Raw genomic sequence first — 18969 nt, 5'->3', positions numbered from 1 at the left:
AGAAAGAGAGCTCACAGGATTCTTTAGAAAAGAAAGTTTTAGAAAGCTTTATAAAAGTTTGATGAAAGGAAAAAAGTTGGAACATCACATGGCACTGCAGAAGGAATTCAAATTTGCTGCCAAAATGAAAAATTCTAAACATCTTTGGAAACTGGTAGCTTTTGGGTTTCAGGAAGATCAGGAGCAACATTAAAGCTCCAATCCATAAACATAGTTAAGAGAAATATTTTTCTGTGCTACATAATGGTTGGCCACGTATTAACTTTTCAGCACAATGGGATCTGGTAGACTCCATTCCCTGTTCCTTTGGAGATTGGTCTTCAGTATCCAGGGAGGAAGTAAAATTTGTAATTGTTCAATGCTGTAATAAAGTACCGGGAGAGGATTTTAATCTCACAGAATTATTCAGTTTTGAAAGTTGGGCAAGTGATCTGGCTAAACTTTTCTGTAATATATACAATACAGATATTCCCTCTGGAGCTACGTCTGCACGTGCACGCTACATCGAAATAGCTTATTTCGATGTAGCAACATCGAAATAGGTGATTTCGATGAATAATGGCTGCGTCTACACGTGCACGCTACTTCGAAGTAGCGGCAGTAACTTCGAAATAGCGCCCGTCACGTCTACACGTGTTGGGCGCTATTTCGAAGTTGAAATCGACGTTAGGCGGCGAGACGTCGAAGTCGCTAACCCCATGAGCGGATGGGAATAGCGCCCTACTTCGACGTTCAACATCGAAGTAGGGACGTGTAGACGATCCGCGTCCCGCAACATCGAAATAGCGGGGTCCTCCATGGCGGCCATCAGCTGGGGGGTTGAGAGATACTCTCTCTCCAGCCCTTGCGGGGCTCTGTGGTCACCGTGGGCAGCAGCCCTTAGCCCAGGGCTTCTGGCTGCTGCTGCTGCAGCTGGGGGTCCGTGCTGCATATACAGGGTCTGCAACTAGTTGTTGGCTCTGTGTATCTTGCACTGTTTAATGAAAGTGTGTCTGGGAGGGGCCCTTTAAGGGAGCGACTTGCTGTTGAGTCCGCCCCGTGACCCTGTCTGCAGCTGTGCCTGGCTCCCTTATTTCGATGTGTGCTACTTTGGCGTGTAGACGTTCCCTCGCTGTGCCTATTTCGATGTTGGGCTGAGCAACGTCGAAGTTGAACATCGACGTTGCCAGCCCTGGAGGACGTGTAGACGTTATTCATCGAAATAGCCTATTTCGATGTCGCAACATCGAAATAAGCTATTTCGAAGTTGGGTGCACGTGTAGACGTAGCCAATGTCTACACATCCTCCAGGGCTGGCAACGTCGACGTTGAATGTCAATGTTGGGCAGCACCACATCAAAATAGGCGCTGCGAGGGAACGTCTACATGCCAAAGTAGCACACATCAAAATAAGGGAACAGGAACAGCTGCAGACAGGGTCACAGGGCGGACTAGCGCTTCCGGGGCAACAGCTAGCCGCTCCCTTAAAGAGCCTCTCCCAGGCACACGCAGCCTGCACAGCACGCGGTCTGCAGAGCCATAGGCACGCACACCTCGAGCGACACAGGCATGGACCCCCAGCAGCAGCAGCAGCAGCAGCCAGAGGTCCACCCAGCCGTCCCTGTAGGAGCAGTGCTCACCCTGCTCCATGCCATGCAGGAGGCAGCTGAGCACATCCTTGCCACAGAGGAGGAGCTGCCTGCAGGGAAGGAGGACGCAACCCCCAACCCTGCAGCACCCCGCCCCGCCTCATACACAGCCGGCTGTGGAGCTACCCCACCAGCACCGACTGGTGGGAGCAGCTGGTGCTCGGAGAGTGGGATGACGACCGCTGGCTCCAGAACTTTCGCATGAGCCGGCAGACATTTCTGGAGCTATGCCAGTGGCTCACCCCCGCACTGAGGCACCAGGACACCTTCATGCAGTGTGCCATCCCAGTGGAGAAACGGGTCGGCATTGCTGTCTGGAAGCTGGCCACTCCAGACAGCTACCGATCCATGGGCCAGCAGTTTGGCGTCGGAAAGGCCACCGACGGGGCTGTCCTCACGGAGGTAAGAGAACCCATGGGGGGAGGGGGAGGCAGCCCTGGCAGGGGAGGGGGGCCCTAGTAGGGGAGGGGAGGGCAGGGGGGCCCGGGCAGGGGACGGCCACACACACCCTGCACACCCCTCATTGGTGCTCTCCCATGTGCTTCCCCTGCAGGTCGTCTGCGCCATCAACGCCCTGCTCCTCCACAGGCTTGTGAGGCTTGGGGACCCGGATGCCGCCATCGCGGGGTTTGCCACCCTAGGCTTCCCCAATTGCTTCGTGGCTCTGGATGGGACCCACATCCCCATCTGTGCCCCGGAGCACAGTGGAGGATGCTACTTAAACAGGAAGGGCTACCATTCTGTGGTCCTCCAGGCCTTGGTGGACAGCCGGGGCCGTTTCCTGGACATTTATGTGGGCTGGCCTGGCAGCACCCACGATGCCCGGGAATTCCGGAACTCGGGCCTGTGCCGCCGGCTGGAGGTGGGGACCTACATCCCCCAGCTGGAGATCCCTGTGGGGGACTCCACCATGCCCCTCTGCGTCATCGCAGATGTAGCATACCCCTTCCGGCCCTGGCTCATGCACCCTTACACGGGCCACCTGTCAGCCAGCCAGGAGCGCTTCAACCTGCCCCTGAACCACATGCGCCAGGTGGTGGACCACACATTTGGGTGCCTCAAAGGGTGCTGGAGGTGTCTCCTCACCCACCTTGATGTGGGCCCCACCAACATCCCCCAGATTGTGGGCGCGTGCAGCGCCCTCCACAACCTCGTCGAGAGCAAGGGGGAGGCCTTCTTTCAGGGCTGGGCTGTGGAGGCCGGCAGTGCCGATGTGCAGCCACTCGCTGCCCCCAGTCGCCAGGTGGACACTGAAGGGACCCGAGTCTGGGAGGCCCTGCGGGCCCCGTTCAACGAGGCCACGGGGTGAAAGCTGGCAGGCCCCCCACTACACCCTCCCCCAACCTCCACAACACTCCCTGCCCCTACGCCCACACCACAGAGCACCCAAGAGCACCCCCCCAACTTTTCTTGTAAATAAAAGCAGACATTTGTTCGTCAAATCAAACATCTGTAGAACTCTTATTATTATTATCAAGACAAACTATTTACAGGGAAAATCACAATTATATATATGTACTATAAATAAGATAAGATGCAAGGGGAAGACAAGGAAGGGGAGAATTATGTACATGGGGGGGCAAGGATCAGCATAACAACAGGGGTCTAATACAAAAACTATTTACAAAAGAACATTGAACTGGGGGGAATATATACAAAGGGGGAGGGGGGGCCACGTCCTGGGCCCCACACCCCCTAATGTCCAGCGCTGGGGGTAGGCGGCCGCGACCCATTCCTCAGCCTCAGCCTCAGCCCTGGCCAGGGCTGTCTGGGGGCCGGGAGGACCGGTAGATATGGCTGTCGGGTGTCAGCTGGCCCCAGGTCCCCCTTGGCGGAAAGGCCCTCGGTGGCGGGTGGCGGTGCGACGGCGGATGGCGCAGCGGGTAGAGCAGTGGGTGGAGCAGGCAGGGCAGGCACAGCAGTGGCCGGCACGGCATGGGGGGCCAGGTAGTCGGCGATACGGTCGAATGTCCACATAAAGGCCCCCCATGCCTCCTGGCGCCACGCCAGTGCGCGCTCCTGGAGTTGGAGGCGGTGCTCCTCCACCCACAGATGCTGCTCGGCGACCTCCAGCTGCCGACGATGGATAACCAGCGGCTGGGGGTCCATCACCGTGGGGTGGTGGTGCTGGGTCCACCGTCATCCCCGCCGTGGGGCTGGTCGGTCCTCCACCGAGGGGCTGGCCTGGAATGATGGCCCCGGTGGGCTGTCCGGGACCACTGACACCTCACCGGCGCTCTCCGGTCCTTCCAATGGTGCAGCTGCAGAACACAAGGGGGGAAGAAGAGTGGAGACAGCCGTTAGTGTGGGCCCTGAGCCATGGCCTTTGTCCCCCCACCCCTCTGCTGCTGGTTCCCCATCCCCATCCCCAGGAGATGCTGCTGCTGCTGCTGTTGGGTGTCCCACCCCCTCCCCCTGGATGGGATGGCAATCCGCAGGCTGGTGTCGCTGGAGGAGGACTCCCCCTCCTCCTCCTTCTCCTCCGGTGCCCCAAGGGTGGGCTTCTGGGGGTGCATGGCTTGCCTCCGGGGTGGACTCCGCCTCCGGGGCCTGCTGGGGCTTGTTGGCTGAGGTATCAAGAGTGGCCGGAGGGGAGGAGGTGTGCCGGGGGCCCAGGATGGCCCTGAGCTCCCTGTAAAAGGGGCAAGTGATGGGGGCGGCCCCAGATCGGCTGGCCACATCCCGGGCCCAGGAGTAACCCTGCCGCAGCTCCTTCACTTTACTGCGGATATGATCTGGAGTGTGGGCAGGGTGACCCCAGGCGGCCAGGCCCTCGGCCAGCCGAGTGAATGCATCCGCATTCCGCCTCTTGCTCCCCATTACCTGTAGCACCTCCTCCTCACTCCAGAGCCCCAGCAGGTCCCGAAGCTCAGCCTCCGTCCAGGAGGGGCCCCGCTGCCGCTTCCCTGCCTGGTTGCTGGGCTGGGAGCCCTGGCTCCCCTTGGGGGGGTCCCCTGGGGGTGCTTGGGGGGCTGGGGAATGGCCATCGTGGTGTGTGGGGGGTGTGGGCGTGGAGGAGCTTGCAGGCTGGCCTCGTGGCTGTGCTGCCGCTTGCACGCTCTCTCAGCTTCCTGCACAGGAAGGCAGGGGGCGGGGAGCTTTAAGGGGCCGCTGCATGGGGTGACCATCAAACTCAGGGGCTGGGCAGAGCATCTCTCAACCCCTCAGCTGATGGCCGCCATGGCGGACCCCACTATTTCGATGTTGCGGGACGCGCAATGACTACACATTCCCTGCTTCAATGTTGAACGTCGAAGTCGGGCACTATTCCCATCCCCTCATGGGGTTAGCGACTTCAACATCTCGCCACCTAACGTCGATGTCAACTTCGAAGTAGCACCCAACACGGGTAGCCGTGACGGGCGCTATTTCGAAGTTGGCGCCGCTACTTCGAAGTAGCTGGCACGTGTAGACGTAGCCTGGGTGGGCTCCTAGTATGATCCTTCCCCTTTATAAATACGGTGACAGGAAAGACACAGAGAATTGCCATGCAATTTGTTTGTTGAATGTTACTTTAAGGATTTACCTTAGATAATTTATTGGAAGATTAGAGGATTGGGAAAGAAAAAGGTAATTTATCTGCAGAGAAACTCACTGATTTCTGAAATGGAAGAGGTAATTGTTTTAGTCTTCCTTATCTGATCCAAAACTATGTGCTTCCTTAGAGGGACAACTGTATGTAGCTTTTATTAACCTAAAATTATCCTTTGGTTCTATTGATAGAGGCTGTCCAGTGGGCAAACTGGAGATTGCTGAAATAGATCAGTCATCTTTTTTTTTTTCATTTAAGAGCTCTTCATAGACAAACAGCTGCTAAGATTTGGATAAGCCTGGATGGGGAATTAACAGAATCCACCCCAATTACAAAAGAGATTCAACATGTCTGTGTTTTAATCCATTTTCTTATAAAATTTAATATTAAAAGGGGATCTGTGTTCCCCCCTAAAATTATCAGTCACCCTTTGCCTTTTTTGTCGATTGCACGTCTTTGTTCTATTATCACAAACTTCATTGGGAGTGAAAAATTGTTAAATGTCTTTTGTCAAGAGGTTTCCCAAAATGCCCACCTTTTGTTCTGTCCACCTTCACCTCCCCTGCTCTCCAGGTGTGAGGAAGTAGGAAAGAGGAAGCCTGGTAATTTGAGTTAATTTCTTTATGATCAGTGTGGTTATCACCTCTAGCCATGAAAGACAGCCCCAGCATGGAGCCATCAGCAGTGCCGGGATCTCATTTTGGCTGGAGGGTTAGTCCCCACCCCACCACACCCCATGGCAGCTTGGCTGTGGGGACCAGACAGCAGCACATCAAACAGCAGCACATGCTGCCCTGTGCAGGGTGAAGGCTTCTTCCAAGCACAGGATGTAGCAAAAGAGGCCAAGAAACTTCTTTTCTGTGCTTCGCATTTTGTGGGACAACCCTTCCTCCCCCGCAGGCAACATGTGGCTGGAAGGCTAGTCCCCAGCGTGCTACGCCATGTGCCACCTGTGCAGTGTAGACCATGCTTCCAGACAGCACCATGTGCTGGCCTGTGTGGAGTGGAGGTTTCTGTGCTTCACATTTTCTGAGGACTCACAAAGTGCCAGGAGGTTGGCTTCCCCAGTGGCAAATATTTTCAGAGGCTGGCTAGCCTATGAGAGGTAACACATGCCAAGGGACTGCCCCTCTTCCCTGGTGGGAAATATTTTGGGGGGCTGGCTGGCTCCAAGAGGCAACATGTGTTAGGGGGGTGGCTCCCCCAGTGGCACCAATTTCCTGGGCTTCCCACACCCCACTTATGCACACAACTGATAAAACATGTCACAGAATCACAGAATCATAGGGCTGGAAGGGACCTCAGGAAGTCATCTAGTCCAGCCCCATGCTTCAAGCAGGATCAACCCCTACTAAGTCATCCCAGCCAGGACCTTGTCCAGTCGAGACTTGAAAACCTCAAGGGATGGAGAATCTACCACCTCTCTAGGCAATGCATTCCAATGCTTCACCACCCGCCTGGTGAAGAAGTTTTTCCTAATATCTAGCCTACACCTTTCCCTCTTCAACTTCTGACCATTACACCTTGTTCTGCCATCTGACACCACTGACAACAGTTTCTCACCCTCCTTTATAAAGCTCCCCTTCAGAAAGTTGAAGGCTGCTATTAAATCACCCCCTAGTCTTCTCTTCTGTAAACTAAACAAGCCCAAATCCCTCAGCCTATGCTCATGGGTCTTGTTCTCCAGCCCCTTAATCACTTTTTTTGCCCTCTGCTGAACCTGCTCCAGCAAATCCACATCCTTTTTATACTGGGGGGCCCAAAACTGGACACAATATTCCAGATGTGGCCTCAGCAGTGCCGAATAAAAAGAAATAACTACTTCTCTAGATCTGCTCGAAATGCTCCTCCTAATGCACCCCAGTCTGCCATTAGCTTTCTTGACTACGAGGGCACACTGTTTACTCATATCCAGCCTTTCATCCACCATAACCCCTAGGTCCCTTTCCATCGTACTGCTGCTGAGCCAGTCGGTCCCCAGCCTGTAACAATGTTTGGGATTCTTCCGTCCCAGGTGCAGGACTATACACTTCTCCTGATTGAACCTCATCAGATTTCTTTTGGCCCAGTCCTCCAATTTATCCATGTCCCTCTGGATTCTCTCTCTACCCTCCAACATATCTACCTCTCCCCCTAGTCAACAGGCTATGGGGGAACTGGCCCCACATAATTGGGAATAAGGGAATTTTGAAGTGTGGGGTTTATTTCGAAGCACCCAAGTCTACACAGCCAGTCTGCATTTTTGAAAGCAGTACTTTGGAAGCATGACTGGCTGCCATTATGCTAATGAGGTGCTGAAGATGCAATTAGTGCCTCATTAACCTGTTCCGAAGATCATCGTTAACATGCCCCTTCCGAAAGGAAGGGGAATATGTAGACATGGCCATTGAGAACAGAAGATATTACTGGTTGAACCTCTCTCATCTGGCACCCTCAGAACCGGTGCCAGAGAAGAAAATTTGCTGGACCATGGGACCTCAATATTTTCTAGCACATTACCAAGACTTCCACAGGTCACTGGGCTCTTAGAAGACATTTAGGGGTAAATTACAGCTAAATAACAGCACAGAACACTGAGAGCCAGGACAGGTGACCATAAACAAATGTTATGGGGCCATGGGAAACTTGGCCACACCCATGATAAGTTGTTATCATGCTAACTAAAATCATGCCTGATTACAGAGTTGGCTGGGTGAGGGATTTCCGGATTAGAGAGTTTCAACCTGTAATGAACAATTGGATATGGCAGTGTTTTTTTATTTTGAATATGTCATGTTGGGTATATCAAATATGTTTTGTGTAATGTCTTGCTAATAAGGGCCTTTACAGTGTTTCATTTTCAAACCAAGCAGACGGCAGACCAACTTACTAGTACTGAGAAATATAACTGTCTGGGTCTGTTCATCTTACAGCAAGTTGAAGACCTACCCCTTATTTTTTTACATTTTAATCTCTATTGCCTTGAGGTCAACATCATCATCATTATCATCATCACCAGCAACCACAACAACCATGGGCTCAGCACTCACTGGTATCTGATGCCTCCTGCACTATTTCCCTCCACCTTTCCCTGTCCAGTGCAGAGTAGCTTAGTTTCTGTAGACTAGCTCTGCACCAATCTACTATATCATCTACTGAGATCAATATGGGGCTTTCTGTATATTGGTAACAGATGCCATTTAAATAACATCTCAGAAAACAGAATATTTGTCAGGAACTCACAATACATTTTAATACCAGTGATTTGCTTGGACAGATTGTCTGGACCATATTGATCCATCTGATCTCAGGCTGGGCTCCTGAAGCCTTAAATCTGCCTGAAATCACCAACCAAGCAACTATGATTGTAAACAGTCAGGAAGGAAAGACTTATTTCCAGTAGCATAATTTTTATAGCGAATTTGGCACAGTAACAACACTATAAGCAGAAGAATCTGGGGTTTCCAGGGTTCTCAAGACAGCTTCCAAAGTGCACTCCTCATTGGTGTCATCTTTATTTTAGCAATAACACTGTACTGCAAACCTCTGTTTCATGTCAAAATTGCAAGCATCTGACTTAATTCTGTTTGTAAATGCAAATCTTACCAAAGAAAGTTTTTTGCCCCACCAAGTAATTCCAAACCTTTTAGTCTCCTTTTCAAAGCTGGGGCAGGGTGTTTAGTGTAAAACTACATAAATATTCAAAACAGAGCACTTGAGGATATACTTGAAAAAATAAAGGTGTTCTTTGGAGACCGAATTTTTTCTCACGTGATCTTTCAGTGTCATATTTTTCTCATTTGCTTTGGTTATTATCAAATAATGAATATGCATTGCAGAAGTGGAGTGTCTTTTTCAGCAATGCTTTCATACAGGTATATCATTGATATTTCCTATTACACTTAAAAATTAAATGTTATCTGGAGACCTTTCTCTCTTTCTAAGGAGAAAGCAGCTAATAAAAATCATTTATGCAGAACCAGGCATTGCTGCTAGTGTTTTTCACTATCATCCCTTTTCTCCTCCTGCCATTACTTTCCTTCTACTCAACAAAAATGCTCCATAATCAAGTAAGTGTTTGAAAGTTTTGCCACTTATGTCATTCCTCACCCAGTTGGGCTGAAACCAAAAACTGAATATAGGGTTTATCATACCAATAGGCTCCAGACATAAATGCACCCAGGCTTATACTTAATTTCTTTTCTTTCTGAGTAATCAAGAGCCAGATGAATTGTGAAAATTCATAGGAGCTTCTTGCAGCATTAAAGATGGAGAAACAGCCTAAAAATACTTACAAGATATACTAATTAATGTATGTTGTTTGTAAGGCAACTGTTCCAAACACACCTGACAGAGATCTTGCAATTGTAAAAGGAATATTGTTCAGGAAAATGTTCCTTTTGTTTTCATTTTACTTCAGATATGAATGAGACCCTGAGGCATGCAAGAAGGGAAACACTAAAGCATTTGAAATTCATCTTTCACAGCTGTAGCTACTGACCCTTGAAGGATAAAAGACAAACAGGGAATTTCAAGGTCTTCCTGCAAATTACTGGAACTAAGCAACCATGGGAAAACACACAAAATGAACACCCTCTCCCTGTCTTGAAAACGTAAAATTCTCCAAGATTTCATTTGTTTCTATTCTTACAATAATGGCTAAATTCCACTATGAAAATAAAGGTGGGCAGCTAAAAATAATGTGATTTTTACATGTTTAAGTCAGCCTAGAAGAACCAATGCTTTTTTTTATTTTTTTGCTGGTACTTGAGGGTACTGAGTACCAGTACTTCAGCAGCCCCAGATGCAGGATTGGCTGGGGTAGGGGAGAGAAGCAGAGAGCCAGCTGAGTGCTGGTTCCTCTATTTTTCACAAAAAGGCACTGAAATGGACTAATATGAAAAACTGGCACCAGATTGCCTGCTATGTGGTAGCAGAGAATAATGGATCTACTGGTGCTCAGGTACTAGAGAGTGTTTCTTGTAGTCTACTAGCCTCATAGTTGAAACCAATATTTCAATACAAGCCTAATAAGTCTGCTGAAATTTCCACTAGGAAGAACTGGGAAGCATTTGACAAATTGTTTTCGCGGAGAAATAATTGATTTCAAGGAGCCTGCATTATATCTGGCTTTAATTCAGCCTTAATTACTTTACATTTTGCACAGAATCATTGTCAACGGTGATGACCCATTAAGTCGCTCTCTGATATTCAGGCATCAGAATGCAAAGTCTAGATTTCATCACTAAAGGATGGCTTCTGTATTATGGGAGGCAGAATATTGTAGATGATCCTTCAGATATCCATTTGGGCACTTCCTGCCATGTGAGATTCTGCCTCTGATACTGCCCATAGGTGAGTTGTATTCTTTGTAGATCCTCTTGGGAGAAAAAATGTCTATCCATTAGGAAAGTCAAAATTGTAAGATGCAGATGGTTGAAATTTGGGAGTGGTTAAGGCCAGAGGGACCATTTAGACCATTTAATCTCACCTTCTTTATGTAACAGGCCAATTAATTTTCACCCATACACCCCATATCAAACCAACGTATATTTCAACAAATACATTTTAATCCTCAGAAAAGTAAATAACATACACGGGCAGAAAATGGAGGGATCAAGATGCTTCCAGTGCCTGAGACCCCTGAAACGGCTGGCAATTTGTTAGGTATGATATGCCTAGATGATCCCATAAATTGATCTGGGATTCTGCCAAAAAAAAAGAAAGAGGGAAAACCCGCAAGTTGCCATCCAATCTCTCCCCATATCTGGTGAGAAGTACAGCACTAAGCATGTGAGCAAGATACATTAGCCAGGCAGCATAATTTGCTGCAGATTTAAACCATGCCCCACATCACTGACTGTTTCCAGCTAGATATGACATCATTAACTTTTACTTTTACTTCCATTAAATTTGTTATTTTAATTTCTTGATTAGAGCTGGTTGTAAAATTATATTTTCCATTAAATATTTATTTTTAAGGATCATTAAAGAACTTCTGATAACATGTGGAACAGCTCTATCAATCATATAGCTTAATGCACATGGGGAAAAAAAAGCCAAAATGTACTAATTGCACTTTTTAATTGGTGGTTTAGGACCAAATTATGCCTATGGATGCATAAGCAGCTCCTACTGATGTCAGTCCTTGAATCTGAGAACGTCATTTATCCCTTACTTGCTATTGTTACTCTGATATCATAGACTTCATATTACAAACCAAGTTGACTATATTGGCTAACCACCCGTCCATGCATTCTCCATCTTGGTAAGAAGCTAACACACCTTCATGATTTTCTTTAAAAATGTCAATTATTATGAACTCTCAGTGACCGGAATTTCTGACTCGTTTCTAAATCCTCTTAAAAGACCTCCATACTAAGAAGAATGGTTGGCACGGGGGAACTGGAGAAGATTTTCATCTCAAGATCATCAGACCTAATAAGCAGTGATTAAATTTGTCTCCTTTTTGCATGCCTGCTTGCTAGCCTATGCACCAAAACTCATTGTGCAACTTACTCAAGTAAAATACACATGTCTAGAAAAAGTCTTAGAAAGGATTCCTTCCACTCCTCCTGAATAGCTAATCACAGGGGAATCCATTGTGATACAGACTTCCTTTTTTGGATGGATTAAACATAATGTAACTATAATATATTATCTACTTATAAAGAGAATATAATTTCATACAATGTGTTTTAGATATTTCTCAGGTCTATTTATTTCATCTTACTTTTTGTTTAGAAAACTGAAAGCCTAAACTAAATGGACTGTGTCCTTTTAAGAAAAACATCATCAGGCTTTACACTATTTACAGACTCCTGAGTCTAAACTTCTCTTATATTTTTGACTTGTAATCTGTTCTCAATTTGATTTAAGTTTGCCCTTGAGTCCTGTGTGGCCTTGAATAAATTGAGTAAACGGTGATTCATGACCCTTTGTGATGGTGTTGAGAGTAGCAATTTTACTGTCCATACCAGAAATGTTAACAACCAGATCTGTGTAAAGTTATTATTTTTCATAGTAATAATCCCTCATGGGGAATTGAGTACTTTATTAACAGCTACCTTGATGTAAATTATTGGGTGTTAGAATCTTTTAAATTCAGAATCCTCTTTGCAGTTTCTCCAATGGAACAGTTATTTTTGGAGTGGTGGCCTGAGTTGGAAAGAAATGAATTACTACTTAAAACCTATTTTTCTGTGCTGATTTGTTGGAGTCATGTCATGCCCAGCATATTAGAGAAGCAAGGGTAGGTGAGACAATATCATTTTTGGACTAGCTACTATTCTTGATAGAGACAAGCTTTTATGCTTACACAGAGCTCTTCTTCAGGTCTGGGCCATGTACTCAGAGTGTTACAGCTACATTCAAAGTGAAAAGATAGTTTAGCATAAGTAACGTACTTCAAGGGACCATTCTAGTGGCCCATTAATACCCTTCCAGTCATAGGAGGAAAAGGAAGAGGGGTGAAGGCAGCTGGGAGTGGGCTGTTAATAGATTAGACTGTTATAATAAACTGCAAATTCAGTGTCTGTCTTCAGACCATGAGTTTTATTTTTTTTTTGAGAAAACTTCCACGTTATCATAAAATTCCTGGACCCTACAATCATCTTCTTCAATGGACCTACAGCCAACCGTATACAAGAAACCTACCTTCATAGATCTTGTAACCACCCCAAAAACACCAAGAAATCTATTATCTACAGACAGCTATGCAGATACTACAGAATATGCTCCGAGGAGAAAATCCGGGGTGTATACCTTAACATATTCAAAACCACCTTCATAAACAAAGACACTCCACCAGACAAGTAGATCACGTCATGTAACAGATGACTCAAACACCATGAGAGAACCTGCTTCAGTATAGAAATAAAACCTCCAACTGCACAACCCTAGTATTGTTACCTGTCACTGCACACCGCATATCATCAAATAACTGTAACCCTTACCAAATGAGAATCCCACCCAGAAAGACATCCTTTCTGCATTTCCTCTTCTGGCCTTCAAACTATAGCCAGCCTCTCGTATTTCACTTTTTTCTGTTTAAGGGATGCAAAGCAGACTTCAAAAATTGTAACATACAAGAAACAGGGAAAATATTTTAAGCTCTCTGGACACATAGTTACAGACTAGAAAGTTGCCATCCTTAGGCAAAATAAAACTTCAGAACAGACTTCTACGTGAAACTGCTGAGCTGGAGTTCATTTGCAGATTTGACACCATCAGAATGGATTTGAATAGGGACTGGGAAGGCTCTCTCATTATAATAAGTCATTTTCCACTTTCTACATATATTCACTTTTGTATCCACCCCTACCCTAACTGAATTAGTTCAAATGTAACATTCCCATCTCTATGTCTACTAGCTGTTTCCTTTTCTTTCATTTGATGAAGTGAGTTGCAACTCACAAAAGTTTATGCTGTAATAAAATTGTCAGTCTTTGTCAGTCAGTCAGTGCCTCTGGACTTCTTGGCTACGTCTACACGTGAAGCCAACATCAAAATAGCTTATTTCGATGTTGCGACATCGAAATAGGCTATTTCGATGAATAACGTCTACACGTCCTCCAGGGCTGGCAACGTCGATGTTCAACTTCGACGTTGCGCGGCACCACATCGAAATAGGCGCTGCGAGGGTATGTCTACACGCCAAAGTAGCACACATCGAAATAAGGGTGCCAGGCACAGCTGCAGACAGGGTCACAGGGCGGACTCAACAGCAAGTCACTCCCTTAAAGGGCCCCTCCCAGACACACTTTCACTAAACAGCGCAAGATACACAGAGCCGACAACTAGTTGCAGACCCTGTGCCTGCAGCATGGATCCCCAGCTGCCGCAGAAGCAGCCAGAAGCCCTGGGCTAAGGGCTGCTGCCCACGGTGACCATAGAGCCCCGCAGGGGCTGGAGAGAGAGCATCTCTCAACCCCCCAGCTGATGGCCGCCATGGAGGACCCGGCAATTTCGACGTTGCGGGACGCGGATCGTCTACACGGTCCCTACTTCGACGTTGAACGTCGAAGTAGGGCGCTATTCCAATCCCCTCATGAGGTTAGCGACTTCGATGTCTCGCCGCCTAACGTCGAAGTTAACTTCGAAATAGCGCCCGACGTGTGTAGCCGCGACGGGCGCTATTTCGAAGTTAGTGCCGCTACTTCGAAGCAGAGTGCACGTGTAGACACAGCTCTTGTTGTTTTAGGAGGGTGAATGCCTCTATGGTTCAAGCTAATGTGCGTTTTTGTCAGACTAGAGTTTGGTGAAATGAGATTGTATAACAAATCTTGCAAGAAACCCTAAAAATTACAGAAGACTTCAGGAACTAAACAAAGCATTAGGCTAATATACAAAACTTTTCTTTTGAGCTCTGCTATATTAATTTAGTTTTATTTTCTTAAAGACTACATGGGTACCTTAAAATATTTCTCTTCTATAATATTTATCTGAAATTTCTTCTTTACTCCTAGCCATACCTGAACTCATTCTCAGGTATATTCTTAAGTCACAATTAGCATGTTTGTTTGTCTTAATGGAGTTCAGTTCTTAGGAGGCCAGCCTGGGACTCTGGAAGCTAGCATTCAATTCCCTATTCTTCTGCAGACTTTGTGTGACCACGGGTAAGCCTTTTACTCTCATGTGTCTCAGTTGGTGAAGTGGGGATAATCCAAGCTGAAATCTAGGATGTGTTGGTTAATTTTGAATTGGTATAACCCAAACACCTTTTGGGTATTGTGTACTGCCCCATTGGTCCTAAGAGATGATAAGTTACTTCCATGAGGTAAAGCATTTCTTGGATTCCCACGGAAGCATAGGCACTCACACTTAGTAAGCCTAGACCTATAATCAAAAGAGATGAGCCTTTGAATTTCTCAAGATGAAAATGGTATAGGAAGAGAAGGAGTATATGATAGAGAAAGGAAATCAAAAATCTATTATATTTTGACCTTTCTGAGCCACAGATGCATCAAGCCTACAAAATTGGCTTCTATAAGATATATAGTCTAAAGTGCAGATTTATAATGATTTTTCTCCCACCTGGTTCACAGAAAGTAATTAATTTATTTGTCCAAGTTGCAGTCCGATTCTCGTACAGCTCATTTCATTGCGCTTGTGCCACAACGTCAACGGGACTGGTAAACATTGCACCCCACCCCCATCACATTATGTCCCATCCCATATAGAACATTTTATTTCCAAATACTGACACAGGTAAGCAATGTATTTTATGTGAGCATTTGTATGTATAAAACTCTGTCACCTGTAAGTTCACAGAGGGAAGACCCCAAAATATGTACAGCTCAAATTCACTTTTAAATTCAAGCAAATAATGTTTTGCTTTTGGTAGCTTTTGACTAGTTCTTGCTATTATTACCAAGCAAGGTACTGTTTCTTTGTTCACTGTATAGAGATTGTTACCTACATGCAATACGGAGAGAAATTTACACCATGATTTTTAGCTTACAAAGGGAAATGCCTCTTTCAATAAAAATAATATAAATCTACACGCTAGAAACTGTCTTTGGCAGTGTGTTTGTTTTGTTTCATTTTTATGGCAAGTTTAAAAGCCTTGACTACAGTCCTTGTTCCACAAAGCAATAGTCACAGTTTTTGAATTCTTGAGCACTCATCAGGCTATCAATTGATAGCCTGTCTTTTATCTTTACACAGAGGCTCTGGCATTACTTGTTGGTATTATTCCTTCAAAATGTTTTTGATGTTAACCTCAAAAACAGTAACAGAAAACCTATAGCAAAAAAAAAAAAAAAGAGGCTGAAGGAGAGATTTGCAAGTGGAAGAGAGGGAGATTACCGTCTACTCAACAAACAGAAATGGCCTTGAGGAATATTGCAACTTCAAAGCTGTGTCTACATGTGCACAAAAAATTGAAATAAGTGGCCCTTTTTTGAAAGAGTGGGAGGAGCATCCACACGCGTAATGCTGTCTTTCAAAAGAAAATCGAAAGAACAGGGTGCAGACTTCAAAATCCGAACCCCGATCCCAGATCAGGAAGATCAGCCTTTTTGAACTACTAAATTGAAAGAGTACACGTGTAGATGCTCCACAGTCCGTTTTTTCAAAATACGGGTCAGCCATGCCACTGGTCAGCTGAAGCGCGGGGCCACTCCAGCTGGCAGCAGCAGGGCTCTATGGGCCCTGCGTTCGGCTGCCTTAAAACCGCACACATGCAGGAAACCCGTGGCAGGAAGCTGAGAGCGCGCTAGGAGCAGCCTGTGCACATGCTCCAGCTGCACGCTCCAGCACCGCAGCATGGCCAGCAGCCAGCCTCCCCCCCGCCCCCCAAGCCCCACGGCCCCCCATCCAAGCCCCTGCAGGGCTCCCAGGGGGAGGAAAAAAAAGGGCCCCCTCCTGGATGGAGTGGGATCTGCAGGACCTCCTTGGCCAGTGGAAGGATGAGGAAGTCCTGCACCAGATGGGGGCCAAGCGGTGCAATGCTCCCCATCCCCATCTTTCCTGGACACCTCAGCCGAGCAGCTGCACCTGGAGGAGGAGGAGGAGCAGCCTGGACCAGAGACACAGGAGGGTGAGGGGACAACGGAGTGGTCGAGGGAGGAGGGGAATCTCACCATCATCCTCCCCTCCCGCTCCTCCAGCTGGGCAACCGGGAGCTGGACATCCCCGGACATCGCTGAGGGACCCTCTGGTATGTACAGGGAGGGGAGCACACCTGCTCCACAGGGTGGGGGGCGACGCAATGGCTAGTCATCGGCACACAGGACCGGTGGTCCTGGGCTGCACATAGGCTGCTCCCCACATGGGATGCAGCACCCTGCAGTGGCGCACCAGTGAGGCCAGCACCCACCCTCAGTGGACAGCTCTGCAAGCCACACAGGGTTGGCAGCTGGTCAGTGCCAGACAGCACCTGGGGCCTGCACACCGCAGGCTGGGAAGGGCTACCTGCATGAGAGACCCCTGGATGCACCCCCCAGGCTGGGAGGCCCAGCCTGTGGGGGGTGGGCTGTGGGGGGTGGGTCAGTGCCCCATGGGGGGTCAGTGTCCTTTGGGGGGCAGAGAACCAATGGGGTGAGCTCAGGAGAGTGGGCCACAGCCTGGTCCCCTCCATCTGGGGCACATTACTGACATGCTGTCCTCCTCTCCACACAACTGCACCATCCATGGGCCGGGAGAGCCCTGTGCTGTCCCTCATCCCCGAGAGCCCACCGCAGCCCTCGGAGGCACCCAGGTGCCACCGCAGGCAGCGCAGCATTGGGGCCACGGCCAGGGGGCCCCCTACTGGGCCGAGGAGGACCCAGCCAGCCAGCGCCAAGCCAAGGTGGCTGAGCAGTACCTGAGGCTCACCCAGGCCGACATGGAGTGGAGAAGGGCAGCCTGGGAGAGGCTGCTGACCACCCTGGAGGACATTGGCCACACCCTCTGGGACCATACGGCCACTGTGGCACACCTCCTAGCCCCTCCAGCAGCTCTCCCTGCTGAGCCTGCCCTCTCACCCCCACCGAGCCTGCCCCCCTGCCCTCACTGAGCCTGCCCTCTCTGCCTCCACTAAGCCCATGCCCTCCACCCCCACTGAGCCCACACCCTTTGCCTCCACCAGGCCCACTCGCCAGCATTATCTGCCGGTGCTACCTGCACCCTCTCCTCCCTGCCGGGGACCCTGCACCTGGGGAAGCAGGGGCTCCAGGGGCCAACGGGGCTCATGGCCCACCACCCCTGCTCTGGAATGAGTGCCTCGCCCCCGCCTCCAATTTAGGTTCCCAACCCCTGTACATAGTTAACACTGAGAATAGTGTAGATAAATATTTATTTTATTGCTCATCACTCCATGCTGTGCTCCTCAGGGGGATGGGGGTGGTGGATGTATGGGTGTGGTGCTGGTGGGAGTGGCAGGGACGGTGGGTGGTGGATGTGCGTGGGATGTGGGTGTGCATGCGGGTCAGAGGTGGCTGTCAGCAAAGGCCTGTCTGAGGGCCTCCTGGATGCGGTGGCAATCCCGGTGGGCCTTGCGGATGGGGACAGCGCCCGGCTGCTTGTAGCTGGCGCCGGCCGGAGGGCCCCCTCCAGGGACATAGGCATCTCCCTTTCCCTCCAAAACATTGTGGAGGACACAACAGGAGCCCACCGCCTGGGCCACGTTGAGGACCCTGACCTCCAGCCATGTGTGGAGGCACCTCCACCGCACCTTTAGGCACCCAAAGGGCTGCTGCACAACATTGCAGACGTGGTTGAGGAGCTCACTGAATGCCTCCTGGGTGGGGTCGAGGTGTCCCACGTAACAGCCTCATGAGCCACAGCTGCAGGGGGAACGCCACATCTGCCACCATGCAGAGTGACATGGTGACTTCCTCTGCCCCTGAGATCTTTCACTGGGGGACGAACGTGCTGGCCTCCATGTGTCAGCAGAGGCCAGATTTCTGGAAGACCTGGACATCGTGGGTGCAGCCGGCCCAGCCCACATAGACGTTGGTGAACTGGCCCCTCGCATCCACCAGGGCCTGGAGCACCACCAAATGGTAGCCTTTCCTGTACACGTACTGGCCAGTGCTATGTAGCAGGGCATGCATGGGGATGTGCATGCCATCCAAAGCACTGATGCAGTTCAGAAAGCCCAGGTCCTGGAAGCTGGTGATGGTGCTGTCCAGATCCCCCAGGCAGATGACCCTATGGAGCAGCATCGCATTGATGACTCTGATGACCTGCGGGGGGGGGGAGGGGGACACATGCTCTAGTGTGGGTGTGGTGGCCGTATCCCACCTACTCGGGCTCATTCTTCCCCCCTCTCATTCCACCCCTGTCCCATCTGGTCCCTTGCAAGGGTGGGTTCCCCTTGCCCCAGCATCCCAACACACCTGGCTC

The sequence above is a fragment of the Carettochelys insculpta genome, chromosome 6 (genome assembly GCF_033958435.1).
Source record: "Carettochelys insculpta isolate YL-2023 chromosome 6, ASM3395843v1, whole genome shotgun sequence".
Lineage (NCBI taxonomy): Eukaryota > Metazoa > Chordata > Testudines > Carettochelyidae > Carettochelys > Carettochelys insculpta.
This window is presented reverse-complemented; position numbering follows the sequence as displayed.